General features: G+C 36.3%; 1 protein-coding gene across 2 annotated transcripts in view; it reads right to left on the bottom strand.

The window, feature by feature from the left end:
* The window catches only part of si:ch211-214e3.5 (zinc finger protein 518A), a 38,716-nt gene that overhangs the window by 11,099 nt on the left and 10,084 nt on the right, over nt 1-17,533 (bottom strand). Inside the window, exon 2 of one of the 2 annotated variants that reach the window (XM_015060981.1) lies at nt 7,898-8,056. The gene's annotated coding sequence lies outside the window, so the exon portion shown is untranslated. Of the gene's footprint in view, nt 1-7,849; nt 8,057-17,533 lie in introns of both variants that reach the window. The other variant, XM_015060979.1, reaches the window with a different exon arrangement.

The raw sequence follows: 17,533 nt of genomic DNA, 5'->3' as shown, positions 1-17,533 counted from the left end.
GACAACTTGTCATTAACCTAGACAAAAATGTCTTCGTTATGACAACTTGTCATTAACCTAGACAAAATTGTCTCCGTTATGACAACTTGTCATTAACCAAGAAATCATGATCTAACATAAATTTGTCATAATGATTTAATTATTACACTAGCAAAAGCTTTAACAAAACAATAATTAATATTTCCACTCCCTGAAATAAAGTAAAACAAGTAGGACAAGCAATAAAGATTTCACTATTATTACACGGTCAAATGATTTAATAACAGACTCATTAACATTTTTTTTTACATCAACTAAAGTGGAACAAGTAGCACCAGTTATGAATATGTCATTAAGTGTCATTACAATGTCATTAATATTAACTATTACCTCAAGTAAAGTGAAACAAGTTACAACAGTTATGAAGACATCATTAAGTGTCATTACAATGTCATTAATATTAACTATTACCTCAAGTAAAGTGAAACAAGTTACAACAGTTATGACAAAGTCATTGTCATTACAGTGTCATTAATATTAACTATTACCTCAAGTAAAGTGAAACAAGTTACAACAGTTATGACAGTCATTAAGTGTCATTAATATTAACTTTTACCTCAAGTAAATTGAAACTAGTAGCAACAATAATGAAGATGTAATTTAGTATTACAGTGTCAAATGCAATGCTAACAGAGTCTTACCTCAAATGAAGTGAAACACACTGGACTACTTATAACTACCATCATAACTGTAGAACAAACCCTTTGTACATTGGAATAAAACAAAAGATAACTTGTTCTAAGATAACAGAGGGTTTAACGTCTGGTCAGTATATTGTTACTCTGAAATGCTGATTGAAAAACTAAAACAGAATTACTTATTCTTTAACTTAAGAAAATAGGTTCTTTCAATAGTAACATTTTTGCTTTGATTATGTCAGCCATCTCCTTCGTAATACCATCCAGCATTACCATCTTCCTGTAATGCTCTGAAAACAGGAGATCTTCTTCTTGTCTTCATTTCCTGTTAGCAGCTCTTTGAAGGTGTCCAGAAATGCTCAGAAATTACAGCTGTTCTTGTAATAGCAAGGTAGGATTGGCTTGAATTGCTCATAGCTAACATTACAAAGAAAGAGAACATAGTTAATGTTATTTTCTCAAAGAAAATGTAAAGTTAATAAGACACATACCTCATATGTATTAGGTATCAAACTTCGATTTCTTTTTAAACAGGAGGTCTGGCCGTTATAACCATAGACATAATATATGCTTATATTATGTCTATGGTTATAACTTGTGTTAGGTTTGCGCCACAATATGGAAGATTTCTTCTTCACCAACACACTGCACGCCTGTTCGTGCACTGCTGCCTCTCACTGGTGGTGTTGGTGTATTGCACTACTTAGCCCTTGTGTTTAGAAATGGGGTCCATACCAACCGACCCCACACACGTAAAACTTTTATCATTTGCCACAGTTCTTTTTGTTTGCCTCAGTCCTCGCACGCACAAGGGTTAAAACAGCCTTAAATAATGTTTCAAATGCTAAGTTCATAAGTACTTTGTAGACATATTGCTGTAAAACTTTAGGATCGATTAAATTAAGAAAATTAAGACTAAACAACATGGCAAAGTTTTATAATATTACTACATAAAGCTAATTTTTAAAGTTTAATCGGTAATGCTTTTATAACAAATTTATGTTGGATCATGATTTCTTGGTTAATGACAAGTTGTCATAACGAAGACATTTTTGGCGAGGTTAATGACAAGTTGTCATAACGAAGATATTTTTGGCGAGGTTAATGACAAGTTGTCATAACGAAGACATTTTGTCTAGATTAATGACAAGTTGTCATAATGAAGACATTTCGAATAATGTCAACTTTGTATTAAAAGTGTAATTATTTACCGAATGATGCTTTATGACAACAGTCATAACTATTTATGAAGACTTATTGATGTTCATGACAGGTGTTATGTCATGTCTTTGACAGTGTCATGACAGTCTTATTCAACCCCCTTCAAATAAAGTGTTACCCATTTTAAAAATACACCCAAAGACTGTGTGCACTGCTCTACATTCTAAGGACTAAAGAAAAACACATAAATAAATACTCACAAAGACGAAAGTTTTCCAAGGTACAAACCGTATAAAGTATGGACCTTTTGAATCTGCCTAAATTCTTGTTGCCAAGTTCACCAGAGAGAAATACATCAAAGATGGTTTGCTGCCAAGAGTGCTCACTTTGTCATTCTGCAAATACAATTTGACAAAAATCAGTTGTAACACAGATGTCATACTCTGATCAAATTTTGAATGTAAATATTACCCATTTTCAGCATGAATTTAGTAATAAAATTTGCTACCTGTGAACTTAAATGCCAGGTTATTGAAGAAAGTTACTGTAAATACTAATTCACAAGATTTGACCGAATATGGCCAACGTTATCTCTACCAGGACATTAGAAACCATGCATAAGAGAGGAAAATATGTTTAGGATTGTAATTCTGTTCAGAAGTCCAATGATGTGACATTTGTTTGTAAGAGCACCAGAAATTCTAACTTTACATTGGTTAAGGCCACTTTGAATCACTTTTAAATCTGGGAAAATTTATTTAAAAAGTGTGAGAGACAGAATTCTGCTGAAAACGACCTAATATATGCAAATATGCATAAAAATCATATCATGACATATTTTATGCATCCATTTAACAAAAAAATGGAACTAAAGACATTGTATCACCTGCTCCTCAACTCAAACTTTGAAGAAAAGAAATATTGTAATGCCACTTTTTGCCACAAGATGCTGCCATTGACTCATTAGATGGGGGGTTTGGTTCACTCTAACGGAAATAATTTACTTAGAAATTCTTTGATTTATCACAACTGCAGCTTAAGATCACTTTGTTCAGACTTTTGATGATAAAAATGAAAAAATGTTTGTCCAAGTTAAAATCTGAGAATGCATTCTTCCACTTTTCATTATAAATTCAAAACTAATTCAAATTGTGCTTACATTTTAAGTGATTGTGTGAATTCTCCACAACCACAGAGTTGGACAAAAAGTGATGCAGTTGCATCCTTCAGGTTTTCAACGTGTTTTTTTTTTTTTTTTTTTTTTTGGGCTCCTGACTGACAGGTCTAAGATTAGGCTGCAGTGTGCAGAGAGTTCGCCTTCAACTGTTTTACTGTTCAGTTTTCTCTGGTGTTTAACAAGTTATGGCTCTAATAAACCTCAATATTTACCTCCCTCTCACACACGTACACATACACACACACGTACACACACACACAAAAATACACACACCTACACACCCACATACACACACACACACGCACGCGCAAACACACACACTTCAGACAAATCCAGGAAGGCTCTTTGCTGCTGATATATATATATATATATATATATATATATATATATATATATTAAAGCTGATGAGTAATCCTGATGCTAATGTTATTTCTGTTTCATTAACCTGCAGTAAATAAAGCCCAGTCTGAAAATAAGCCTCAGGGACTTTTCCAAATTTTCTGCCAATATGCATCATTTATAGTAATTGTACACAAATCAGGCCTGTTTGTACATAAATTGTTACATTGAGACAATTATTTTTCTTTATAATCAACATGGATGATGATTACTAGGTTAAGGTGCAGTATGAAGAAATTTGAGAAAATATTACATTTATGTATTAAATATAGTAAATGTTCAGTAGTGGTTAAATGCTAAGAACATTTGCTGCTTTACTTTGTTACAAATCCTATAGCAAAACATTTTGATTACAAGTAGCTGTTATTATTCATAATCCTTAGCAGAAAAATCTAAGGCTGATATTTATGTAAACTGTTTTGTGGAAAACATGCTAAAATGTGATAAAGGTAAATAATTAAATTAATTCTAAAAGTGGATAACATTTCTGTAACTTGTTTAGCAAAAGCATGAATGCTAAAGTCAAAGTTACTAGCAAGCAAAGCTATGGCTGTGGCAATAGTAATGGTCCTTCTTTGCCACGGTTGCAATAAAAACAGTTTAGATGTGACTTTGTCAGGGTAGGGGGTTTTTAGATATTTTACTTCTTCTGTTATGTGAAATGTCACAGTTTCGTAATGAATAGTTGTGCTGGACAGGACAAAAACATCTTAAACATGCAGGATGGATGGATGGATGGATGGATGGATGGATGGATGGATGGATGGATGTTATTGTGCTATTAGTGAGCCACCATGCTTAAAAGGGAATTTAAAAATGTGTAATTGAAATGAAGGAATCAGCAGTGCCTTAATACCTTTATAATTAAGGCCAATAAATGCCAATAAACATAACTTTGACATTCAATAACTGGAAACCGGTGAGAAACAAACACGTCTTTTGATCTTTAGCCAAAACTGAATAAAATACTATTTCACTCTCAGCATTTTTAATAGAGTAAATGTCTTATTGATTAATATTCACATCAGTGGTACAAACCAGAACACACATTTTAAAAATTCAGAAGAAAATAACTAATATATTTAGCTGTTAAACTTGTATAATTTCAATTGAGAAATATTGACATCTACCCGGCTGAAAACCTCGTACATTTTACACGAATTTTATTGGCTACAATATATGTATAATAGTGATTATACATATATTGTAGCCAATAAAACTGTGTTTATCCGTGCAGTCTTTTCTGAAACAATGTAAAAACATGCTGGCCAACCACAGAAGAGATTACATCCAAAAATGATTTTAACACCTGTTTAATAGATTTATTTAAATGTTCAGTAGGTACTGTTCCAGCTTTAGTTTCAGAAATATGTTAAATTTACCTATATTGTTATATCTAAAATAAAACCCTATGGGTTAGAGGGTTGGATATCTCCGATATTTGAAATCTGCGCTCGTAAAGCATTCTTGATCTCTTATTCTTGATGGACTTTAATATAACACGCCACCAGATTTTCAGAAAGGTCCAGTCCATGCATGAACTTGGAGAGGATGAAAGGCTTCGTCTGGGCTCCTCTTTCTTTCGCCTCTGCATTTTTTTTTTTTTTTTTTGACTAACTATTTAAGGTGGACGTTTTACCGACATCCACAAACGCGCGGCGGGCCTGGCAGTCAGCGCGTTTGTGAGAGGAGAAGTAAACCGCTGTCCGTCTCGAAGCGCTTTGGTTCTGGCGTTGGTCCATTAAGGTAGGCCACCATTGTTCCGTTGAATCCACCGGGTCTGCTGTCACTACAGGTCTGAACCGAGAGTTTTTATTCCGTAAATAAGTTAACTCCCGTTTCTGGCTGATTCACCTGGCTTTATATGAAATGTGGATCTACGTTTGGTAGGGTTTTTTGGGGGTTTGGGGTTTACATAATTTTGCTTATCTTTAGTTTTTGAAGAAGACTTCANATGACAGTCTTATTCAACCCCCTTCAAATAAAGTGTTACCAATTTAAATGCCCTTCAAAGCTAAAAATCTTATTTTCTGCTTAGATTAAAATTCTGAGGTTCTGAACATGAATTCATTCTCGATTTCCCTTTAGCACAGCGTTCCTAAACCTTTTCATGTCGAGGACCACTTAATCCATTACACACTCACAGACAACATCTTAACATATACAACCTGAAATCAAAATACTAGTCTCTTAGCACACTTGCTGTCATGAACAATCATACTCCAATCATACTCTGAATTATTTACATATTGTGAAAGTGTGGTTTCTATGATGATGTTAAACACATGGAAATAAAAACAGATGTTATTTACTACAAGTGTTGTGTGCATCAATATTTAGGTCTATTTGCAATTTAGAAGCACAATTAAAGAAAAATAGACTTGAGTTGCTTTGGCAGAAACAAAAACCTTCAGAAAAATTCAATATAAAAAATCCTTCCATCCATTTTCTTTACACCTTTACACCATTCCAGAATTCAAAAAATGTATTTTCACTAGACAAAACTACATTTTGACTATCCGGAATGGTAATTTAAGATATCTGTATTTACATTTTGACTAGTAAGAATAATAATTCAAGATATCTTCAAGTACATTTTGACTAGTCAAAATTCCTTTCAAGATATCTCAAATGACGTCACATGATCTGTCATTTGACGGGACACATAACCGTAATTACGATTTAAGATGTCTTCAACACAATTGTGACTAGTCAAAATTACAATTTTAGTTATCTGAATTAAGAATGACTTGGAAGCCCCTTTGTGGTGTCCAAACAGTTGCCTGCAGATGTTTCCTGCACAAAATTGTCAGTAAATGCTACAAATTAGAAAGAGCTCAGCAATGTTGGAAATGTAGAGATAGCAAAACTTCATAAACTATAAGACTGCTTCCGAAATCTGCAAAGAATTTCCTGTTTATTCATTTCCGACGAACCCAATGCACTTAAAAACAGCTTTCAAAAGCTAAAATTGCTATTGTCAAACCATTTTCAACATGAAAGCGGCGAATTTTCAAACATCTTTTTTCGTTTTCTCTATTTTTCATTGTTTTATTAAACTTTCAAATTGCTACGTAAGTCAGGGACGTTTTGATTGTACATAATACATATTCAAGATATCAGTAATGTCATTCTGATTAGTCAGAATGTCAATTTAAGATATTTTAAAAAGAAAAGCTGTGTAATTCAAGATATCTCCAATTCATTTAGAGATATCTTAAAAGGAATTTTGACTAGTCAAAATTACAGTTCAAGATATCTATAATTTAGTTTTCACTAGTCAAAACTACATTTCTCCTATCCAAAAATACATATAAGATATATTGAATTATGTTGCCATTTGAGATATCTTTAATTAGAATTATGACTAGTCAAAACTAAAATCGAGATATCTTGAATTTACTTTATGACTAGTCATAATTTAATTGTAGATATCTCAAATGTGTATTTCAGATAGTCAGTAATTCATTGTAGATATCTTGAATTGAAGTCTCCATACAAGTCAATGGTAAATCTGACATCATTTCGACTAGTAATTAGAGATATCTCAAATAGGTATTTTGTCTAGTCGAAATATAATTAGAGATATCTTAAATCGCTAAAACATCTACTGACAAAACAATTTGAGATATCTGGAATATAAGGGCGGTAAAACCGAATTCATGTTAAAACGGCTTGCCATACCCGGAGAGAACCCATGCATGCACAGGGAGAACATGCAAACTCCATGCAGAAAGGGCCCGGGCCGGGAATCGAACCCAGGAGCTTCTTGCTGCAAGGCAAAGGCTCTACCTACTGCGCCACTGTGCAGCCCACAATATAAAAAATATACACCCATTTATTTATCTATAGTATTTACTTCATTTAATTTTTAATTAAATAAAAAGTCGATGTGTGAGCAAGCAAAGTCATAAAAAATAAAGAACAATTCTCACTAACAGACTTGAGTCCTACCATTCAAGGCAAAGAGCCATTCAAAAGAAGTGAATCTCTAGAAAACGACATCAAAACTCTCAGCAGGTTTGACTCATCTTCCTCTGATCATATATGTAGTCCAGGAGTTGTTTTCTTTCCACTGGTATCTTCAGCTTTTCTTTTGAGTGACCCAGTTTTAAGCCACTTACCCATTATTACTAAACACAATCATTTGGTAAGTCACGGCAAAAAAACTGTCGTTTATATGCATTACCTTATGGACCACTAGCCCATTGACCAACAGTAGTCCAGGGACCACAATGTGAGAAAGACTGCTTTAGGAGTAGTGTCTGTCTTGGACTCCATGTTTTAATTCTCTCCCCTCTAAGAAGTGTAAACAAATAATTTAGAAAAAATGGAATCCTTTTTCAAAATGACAAAAAGATGTGGCGTGACATGGAACTTCTCTGATACAAATCATGTACAATGGATTACTTTCCTGCATAGAAGGTGCATTTACCAGGCAAGAAGGAAGAAGCTAGATGGAGTGTTGAAGAAGAGGGAGCTGGTTCTACTGAAGAACTGCAACCACACTTTTTGAGCCATATAGTTCAGGAAGCAACGATGACTCCAATGTTTCTTGGGAAGGAAGGAGCCGACAGTGAGGGGTTGGAGCAGGACATCTGTCGCCTCCAAATCACTGAATGGTGATAAACCGTTTCAACACCTTTAAAAAACATGAGCAGAAACAAAAACAAGAAATGAAAATAAATAGTGGTTCTTCATATCAACCTAGTTTTATTTATTTGACATGTTTAAAAGATTGCAAATCAGTCCATACTGATATTAGTACTGATATATTGTGCAACCCTATTTACAACAACATAGTAAACACTAGTGATGGGTTAACAAGGCGTCACAACATTGTATCTGTATTGATACTGTTGATATTGTCACTGAATACTGACACCTGCTGGACCTTAAAAATCTCTACAGGCAACTTTGTTGACACTGTCAACTGACACTGATTTGATGACCTAGTACATACAGTACTACAGCAATTTAAGTCATTGTATTTTATATTGTATTACTTCATTCTCTTCATTTAAATTGAAAATATGTTTGATATAGGAGAACCATAGGAGAAGCAGAGGAGCTATGATCTGTTTCATACAGTCATGACATAGTGATAGTTTTAACAAATATGTAAAAAACATTTTCTTTTTTAATAAAAAATTACATACTGTAGCTTTAAGGTGAGGTTCTGCAGAAGTCATGTTTCCACAATTGTGTAATAAGAAGCAGCCCTGAAATGGTTTGCAATGTTTTGCAAAATTATAGTTGCAAAATTATTGTAATCAATACGTATTTCACGAAAAATTCTCTGGACAGAAAAAAGTGTAATTGCCGGAGCTGTGCACAGGATAAAAACATTATGCAGAGCCTACTGAACCCCTCCTAGGGCTTAAAAGCAGGTAAAGCAAGATAAGGTAGTCAAGTCAAGTAAAACAGCAGAGCAAAACCCAGAAACAACTTTCACATAAAACTGATAGAATCCAAAGATATGCAGTGTTTGTTGAACTGTCTGGAGATCTTGCCACCAATAAGTCCCTCATTCTTCAGTAAGGTCTGCATATTGATCCATCACTTTAATAGTGCAGGTGTCACATGACGTCCTAACACACCCTGAGATTTTTAAGATGTCTTGTAATTTTTTAATCCTTTCTACTGTGGTCTTTGGCACAAGAACAAAATTAGATATGGCCTTGCAGCGTTTTCTTGTGTTCTGAGGAGCCACAATGTGCAGACATGTTTCCTCACTTATCTCTGTTTTAGCCACAACTTGCTTCAAACCAACTGCAGAAAGCTGTTGTTTCTCAACTGTTGACTTGATGAAAATAGTTGTCCCTAATTAATCAATGTAATTACCGTAAATTTTGTATGATATTTTGACATGCTTGGACACAGCACTCTATTGAACATCCAGTTTCCTTAGCTATGAACATTTGCCAAACACATCCTATGGAAGACATCAATGATGGTCTTCTGGCCAGCAGTAAGGTCTGCAGTCTTCCCTATATTGAACAGAACTGAGACAATTGAACCAAATTAAAATAATGTAATGACACCTGGTTTCCACCAGGTGTCATTACATTATTTACACTTTACAACATTCATGCCCTGTAAAATGTGAGCTGATTTCTTCACAGTATTCTAATTTTTAAAATTCCTGTTTTCATGGGTTTTATGTAAAAATAAACAAACAAAAAATACTTGGGAGGATAAACCACAAAAGGCAAAACACATGTAGCAGTTTGCTGCTGGATGGTTTGAATTCTTTGGTGACTCCGGCCAATCACGCTACACAATAACCAGGTGCTGCGGCTCCAACAAGCTCTGAAAAAGCTTTTTACCAGCAAAAATAGGAAACAGTCAAATAAGAAAAGGACAGCCCTAGATGGATTACAGGGCACCTTTAAATATTTCTTAAAGGAAAAGACATAAAAAACGTTTCCAATTGTCGCCACAAATGGCAGGTATATATTTATATAATCGTCTGTACGAAACAAATTTTAAGAAGAGCTAACATTGGCTGGCTTGACTGCATATTTACAAGTATCGGCTCACTTTACCGCAGCGTCATGCAAGCACTTTGTGAACTTGTCTTCAACACCACTGGTGAAATTGTTAACTACCTGCACAGGCTGGGAAAACTGCTAAATAAGGTAAACATGCTTGTTTTCCTTATCAAATGAAGGAGCTTTGTCTAGAAAAAAAATGCCTATTTTCCCTTTTTCTGCTTATTCTAGGTTTGTACAGTTTTTGGATGTTTCCAATGTATGTATGTATTGTCTGGAATCGATTAGAAATATATTTTATTGACCCATAGAAGGAAAATTCAGAATTTTTTTTTTAGGTAAAATGTTCAATTTTGCCTAAAATATTCTGATTCAAATGTAACTCAGGAATTCAGTAATATTCCACAGAATGCTGATCAACTCGACTACTTTTGATTATATCTCAGTCTCAAACATTTAATGCATATTAGCTTGTACTTACATAATTAATTATCCCATTTCTATTAAATATGGCTTAAATTAAAGCAGAGGAAATTGCTGATGTTTTGATACGTAAAATATGTATACTCCCAAGATATAAATACATTTATAAACAGTTTGGTTTCTGTCAGTTCAGATAGAAGAGAGGTCAAAACAAACTTCTCTTTTTTGGTCAGTAATTTAATTACACTTAATTAATAATTGACACTTTAGGAATCTTAAGTCTGTTAAAGATTAACAAACCATGCTCTACTTTATGAAATATCATCCCGTTTGGTGATTGTTATGGATATCGCCATGTTCTACAAACAAAAGATGCAATTAGTCCAGAATGACACTTATTGAACTTTTAGATATTGCAGCAGTTGCAGTATGTCACAGTAAACAGAAAATAATACTGTAAAACAAGTGAAAACAATGCCAAACCACTTTTTGTTCTGCTTTTTCTTGGTTTGTGTGTCGGTTTTACTCCACAGAAAATGACTTTTTGGCTTGGTTATAGCAAGTCATAGCAAGACTCATTGCTATGACAACAGACAACAGCTCTACAAGTCCACAGAACAGAGTTTATGTTCAAGTGTATCCGGAGTAAACTCCAAAAAACAGAAACATATTTCTTATGTAAAAAAACATGCATAAAAACAAACAAAACAGAACAGCCCACTGCAGTTTTGTTTTCACGTTTGATGTTAATTCTGCAATCATCAATAAGTGAACCTGCAGTAATTAATTAGCCAATTTAGTCACCTGCTCTACTGATGATCTGTCAGAAAGTAGGTGTGTGGGTCGCTTTATTTTAGTGTTAACTAATCCGAAACACACCGATCTGTGCAGCACAGGTACATGATAAAATTATCAAAGTCAAGTTAGCAGAACTGACCTACTTCCCACTTTTTAAACATTTCTTTAGTTAAAACGTTTTACAAACCTGTGAAATGTGATACACTAGGACCTTATTTAGTTGCAGTGCATCCATTGCATCTCTTATTCAGATTCTTTGCCTGATCTTGTCATTTTCCGACCACCGATTTTCCCGACTCAATGTGCACAGTTGTGCACACGACGGCCACACATGCACCATCATGTGATGTACAGTTCAGTATATAAATACTGCTATCTTCTGTCCTTAAAGCTCCTCTCTCATTTCTCGCTATTTTTAATGCAGGGGGAATTACACCTGACTGTTGGTGTTCGTAGCAACTGTCTGTTGACAATGATATACACTGCTGTACTCTTCCCATTATGTATTGATTTATGTTTCTTCTTTGGTATGTTTCATTGTTTTTATTTTTTAACTTTGATACTTTGTCTTTTAGTTCTTATACTTCCTGTAACATCACTTGCCCATTTGGGACACAAATAAATCTGAATTAGAATCTATTCAGTCAGAAGTCTGAAATTGGTGTCAGGTTATTTTGTGTTGCATTCAATGCTGTTGGGAAAAAAAATATTCACATTCTTATGTCCAATTTGCGATGACTGTTTGTTGAATTCATAGTTGCCGGCTATGGTGGCAACCAGAGTGGCCAACCCAGTAGAGGTGGCAACCCAGTAGATCAAAGGGTGGCAACCCAGTAGATCCACCCTTGAGCAGATCTGATGTTTTGGCTGGAAAGCTACTATTTTTTTACCCCCCTTTCCCGCAGTGCTCCCGTATAATAATACGAGAGCACTTTCCCGTAAATGACCTGTATTTTGCCCTCGCGCTCTCATGTTGGCTTCTCTCCCTCCCTGCTCTGATTGTACCCCACATGTCCACGCAGTCCTCGCCCTTACGTTAGCCCCACTATTATGTTAGTGTACAACTTCCCCAACCCCTGCCTACACTGGACTAATAATACTGATGTGCTTTACAGGAAGGGTCAGAGCAGGCTTTAACTGCTGAGAAGGCTGAGATTGCACCTTACTGTTGCTATGGCAGCACATAAACACGCAACGGCATGGAGCGCTCAACTTTTCTTTTATTTATTAACATTTTTAGTCTATTTTTTGTTATCTGGTAGGACAGCTGAAGTGCTGAAGCAGTACAGCAGGGAAGACTTACTGAAAATTAAGAATCAGACATCCCGATTTGTATATTCAAAGCAGGATTTTATCTCACCTCTCTTGGACCACCACTCTTGGGGTGGCCCAAGAGACGGCTGGCAAAACGTAGGTACAGGTGGTGCATTGAGGAACACTTCAACAACAATGACTCATGAAATATGTGGAAAGGACTCAGGACTATGACAAACTACAAGAGCACTAGCCAGTGGATCTGTGAAGTTCCCTTTCTTCCTGATACATTAAACTGTTTCTTCTCTAGATTTGATGCCACTAGTGGGAGAGAAAGCAATCCTCCCCTCCAACTAGAGGAGCAATATCAGCCCCTAAATCCTGCAGCTCAACTAGGTGACTTCTTCTCTGAAGAGGATTAACCCCAAAAGAGCCGCAGGACCGGACAAGGTATCTGGAAGGACTCAGAGGTCTTGTGCTGACCAGTTGGTAGATTTCTTTTTAGACATTTTCAATCTGTGCCTGCAGTTTTCCACTGTCCGTCTGCCTTAAGTCCTCCATCATTGTGCTGGTACCAAATAAATTGGCTATGACTGGCTGAAATGACTACTGCCCAGTTGCATTAACCCCACGACCTGGGACTTTCAACATCAATGTGCCTTTGGATCAGGTACTCTCACCAACCGGCCTCAGGTGGTGAGAATAGGGGACCGAATATCATCCATACAGTGTAAATGTACTGGCCCTCAATACAGGCACACTGCAGGGCTGTGTGCTTAGTCCGGTTTACACTGTTCACCCACAACTGTGTAGCTATTCACTCCTTGAACAGGGTTCTAAAGTTTGCAGATGATACCACCATAATGGGTCTGATAACAAACAATAATGAGACCCTGTGCAGAGAGGAGATCCAGAACCTGTCCAAGTGGTGTTCAGTGGTGCTCAACAACAGCAAGACCAACGAGGTCATAGTGGACAGAAGGTCCAGGAGGACAGTGCATCCACCTATTAGAATACAAGGGGAGGTAGTGGAGTCAAATTCCTGGGCATCCACATCACCTCGGACCTGACCTGGTTGCTGAACACCTCTTTTCTGATGGAGAAGGCCCAACAAAGACTCTTTGTCTTGTTGGAAATTGAAAAGGGCCGGACTCCCTGCTCAGTTGTTAAAGAACTTCTACAGAGCCGCGAGCATCCTCTGCCACAGTTTGACTGTATGGTATGGTAACTGCACAATCGAGGACAAAAAGAACTTGGCCCGGGTGGTGAAAACTGCCCATTGGATCATGGGAAGTCAACTACCGAACCTGGATGTAATATATACTGGCAGACTGCAAAGGAAGGCCAGTTGTATTGCTGCTGATCCCACCCACCCAGGACAAACTGTTTGTACCACTACCACCAGGGAAACGGTACAGTGCACAACCACGTGGCTAAAAAACAGCTTTTTCCCCCAAGAGCTATGAAATCTATCTGTCCACCTTACATCCTCTCTGCCCCCTCCAGACATACCCACACCTTATGCTGCACCCTAAGGACTGATTAAGACTTTATTTATCACTGACGGTACCACTCCAATTTCATTACATTCTGGAAACATAATGACAAAAATCTTATGTCTTATGAAGACATTCTTTGACTCTAGTGGCATCAGCCATCGTCTATGGTGTCCTTTGTGGGAGCAGCGGCTTATCTACAGCTAAGAGGACGAGGTTAGATCAGATCATCAAGAAGGCCACATTTTTTCAAGGATGGCCTTTGACCCAGTACAGATGGTGGGAGACAGAAGGACTCTGGCAAAAATAACATCACTGATAGACAGTGTCTTCCATCCCATGTATGAAGCTGTTGCTGAACTGGGCAAACTACTGCATACTAAGTGCACTAAAAAGTGTTATAGGACTGTCTTCCTCCCAACTGCTGTTAGACTTTATATCCATTTCCAACAGAATCAATAACGTATGAACATAAGTGGTGAACCAATAACTGAGCTGATAAATTGGCCCTGATTTCCTTAATTTTTGGAGATTGAGGAGTGGTTAATCTTATCCACCGGTCTATCTTGGCAAAAGTCTAAAAGTCAGCTAAACCATCCTCTTTTGCTCTGCTGAGAGGGTTGTGTGATAAACCCACACATCAGGTCATGTCTGCATGTTCACAGTTAACAATAGTCATCCCACTGTCGCCAACTCAGCAATTTTCTTGCTATATTTAGCAACATTTCAGACACATCTGTATTGGCCAAAATTGAAATCAGCAGGTCAGGATTTTTAAAGATCAGTAAATTGACCAGAAAACTTCAATCGGTGCACGCAGATGTGCTAGAACGCAAGACTTTCCTGTCCAAGGCTATCAGGCTATATTAGAGATGAAATGATTCCTCGAATGATTTGAGTACCTCGGTTATTAAAATTTATCTGCCTCGAAGCTTCGTTAAATTATTTTTTATTAGCGGACCATGTGCCGACCAGATCATTATTTGCGGAGGGCAGTGCTATCACTTCCTCCTATGAGTTGTTGTGAAGTGATAGCAGCATGGTCTTGAATTGTGCGACGTTTTGCCAGGGTTGGCGGACAAATAAGGATTGTTGAACTTTGTGGTGTGATGGTTGGACTACGATAGCTTTTCTGGCATCGGAATTGCGTCGTCAAGGTTTGGAAGTGAATGGTAGGAATGTGAGAGAGAAAGAGAGCGATCAATCCGATTCCTCTGATAATTGTAAAAATATTCTATAGAGTACTCGATTGCTAAACTATTCTTTTACAACAGCCCTACTTTATATGCACACAGTCTCTAGAGCTGTGTCTTTTACATGTTGAATATATATTCAGTAATATACTGAGCGATATGCTTGTGTCCCTGCACATTGATATTTATTATTGCTGTATGTTTACTCTTATTACTTTATTTATTTATTTACACTTTTATTGTGTGCTATGCAAAGGAGGGGGGGGACAAACAAAATCCCTTCGATAACTATAAATGCACAGTAACACTAACCCCTCACTTCCGAAAGTAAAGAATGTGAATGAATACTCACGACCAGTTATATTTATGGTATGATTCCCCTAGACTGTTCTCAATTCTTGTTATCACTGTAATGGACTTTAAAACTATAGCGCATGTAAGCAAATGAAGAAAATTTATATTTTAAGTTAAGAGTTGTTGAACAAATAAGCACAACTGACCAAGTTCAGACAGAGGTGTATAATTACTTAACTTCCAACCACAGGTTGCACTAGATTTTTTGTTGTGCATCATTATGACTAATGGGGTTGAAAAAAATCTCACCACTTTTAAAACCAAAATGACATATTTAATTGCATTTAATCTTAATTCGATTTAATTAAAGACAACATATCTTGCAAAATCTACTTTTTTAGCCCTTAAATATTTTTTGTGTACATTGAGCATACAGGAGTACAAAAAGTTTAAATTTATTCTCTCACGGTTCTGCATAGATTTTTTTTATTAAGCTACTCATCACTAGTGATGAGTACTACTTTTTTGATTTTGAGTTATATTTTTCACTCAGCTCATTTTTCTCTATTGCCTATAATGTTTTCTTGTCTATGAAATCACAGCACTTGCTGTGGAACTGCTAATCAAGGTTATGACTTCTAGCTAATCAGTTTTGTAAATCTGCCATCAAAATCACAGCAATTTCGGAGTCCCAGTTCAGTTATGTCGAAGTTACAAGTAGAGAAGATTTCTTACATCATCCCCCGGCATCAGAGCCTATTCGAAGTGTCTGGTTCAATTTGATTTTTTTCGGGAATGTTCCCACATCAGTGGGGAAAGTCTGTTTGCACAGAGCACTTGAGGAGGAGTGCTTCAGCAACCTTTGAGAGATTTTCAAAAAGACTGAGGGGAAAGTTCCTTCTCTATACGGAAATGAGGCTCACAGCAAAGCGGTAAGCTGCTAATAATGCTAAAATGACTTTAAAGCTTATTTTAGACATGAATTTTGTGGGTTCTGGCTATTGGTTTGACTTCCAACCACAGGTTGCACTAGACTTTTTTGTTGTGCATCATTATGACTAATGGGGTTGAAAAAAATCTCACCACTTTTAAAATCAAAATGACAATCAATTGCATTTATTCTTAATTCAATTTAATTAAAGACAACATATAGCATTGTGCTATCTGCTTCTGTTAGCCCTGTGTTAGCTTTTAGCTGGTCTTTTGATGATATAACTGTACTGCATTACTGAATATAATTATTTGACCTCGTTTTTTCAGTTTTTGTCTTGGAAAACACATGACTCAAATGCATTCAGTGACGTTCTTGACGCTCTCATTTGCCAACTCCTTAATTATGTTGAGGCTTTGTTTACTTTTTTATATCGTGGTAACATGTGACTACAAACTGTACACGTGTGCAGCATTGTAAAGAGACATGAGCACAGCCTGCCCTACCTGTACACAGCCAAAAAAAGACAAAAATGACTTCTTCACTTTTTTACACATAAAATGCCTCCATTAGCAATATAACACTGTCATAAATTGCCTATAGACTTGTCAGAGGCAAAGACACTTTCCAAGTCAGACACTTACTGCTAGGGTGTCTCAACACAACCCCATAAAAATAAAATTCTCCCTTTAAATACATATAGTAAATTAGTTTTAATTTAACTATTTAAAGGAGCTCTATTACATATTTTCGAGGCGCATAGTGCCATTTTATAGCACAATCTACTAACTATGCTACCATATCGGTGGTTCCCAAAGTGCGGGGTGCGCAGTGCCGTTGCAGGGGGTGGGGGGGAGGCGCGATGAATTAAAAAAAAAAAAAAAAGCCTTGCAGGGAGCAGTTCATGTTTTAATCCCATTTTGCACAGAGGCTTTAATTTTCATGTATTGATGATAGTAAAGTTGAATATTGTTACAAATAAAAAAAAGGAAATATTTTTGAAATAACACTGACAGCAAAGAAAACTCTTCTACAATATAGAACAGGGGTCGGCAATCTGCAGCTAGCACTGCCTTAGTGGCTCCCTGGAGCATTTTCAAAAATGTTTGAAAATTGAAAAAGATGGGGGTGGGAAATATATTTTTTTGTTTTAATGTAGTTTCAGTAGGAGGACAAACATGACACTATCATTCTTAATGTTTTCCAATGCTATAAAAATGTGTAGAATAAATATTA

This window comes from Poecilia latipinna, unplaced genomic scaffold, assembly GCF_001443285.1.
Source record: "Poecilia latipinna isolate Pla-1442-1.1 unplaced genomic scaffold, P_latipinna-1.0 Scaffold1762, whole genome shotgun sequence".
Lineage (NCBI taxonomy): Eukaryota > Metazoa > Chordata > Actinopteri > Cyprinodontiformes > Poeciliidae > Poecilia > Poecilia latipinna.
This window is presented reverse-complemented; position numbering and strand designations above follow the sequence as displayed.